The following is a 215-nucleotide window of genomic DNA, read 5'->3' on the forward strand; positions in this document are numbered from 1 at the left end:
CTCTCTCACTTCCTATCTCATTGGCCAAGCAAGTTGATTAAAATGACACGCACTCTTCGTGCCTAGAAAGGAAAAAGAGATGACTTTCAGAGGTCACTTTGGGGATGTTTCAAGTTTCTCATGTTTTAAAAGAATGCCTGTAACAGGAAAAAAAACCATGAAAAAAAACCAAAGCCCATTTCCTTTATATACTCAATATATATATTAGGTACTTT

The sequence above is a fragment of the Heloderma suspectum genome, chromosome 2, assembly GCF_057233095.1.
Source record: "Heloderma suspectum isolate Gila_16-S chromosome 2, 16-S_ref, whole genome shotgun sequence".
NCBI classification, from domain to species: domain Eukaryota; kingdom Metazoa; phylum Chordata; class Lepidosauria; order Squamata; family Helodermatidae; genus Heloderma; species Heloderma suspectum.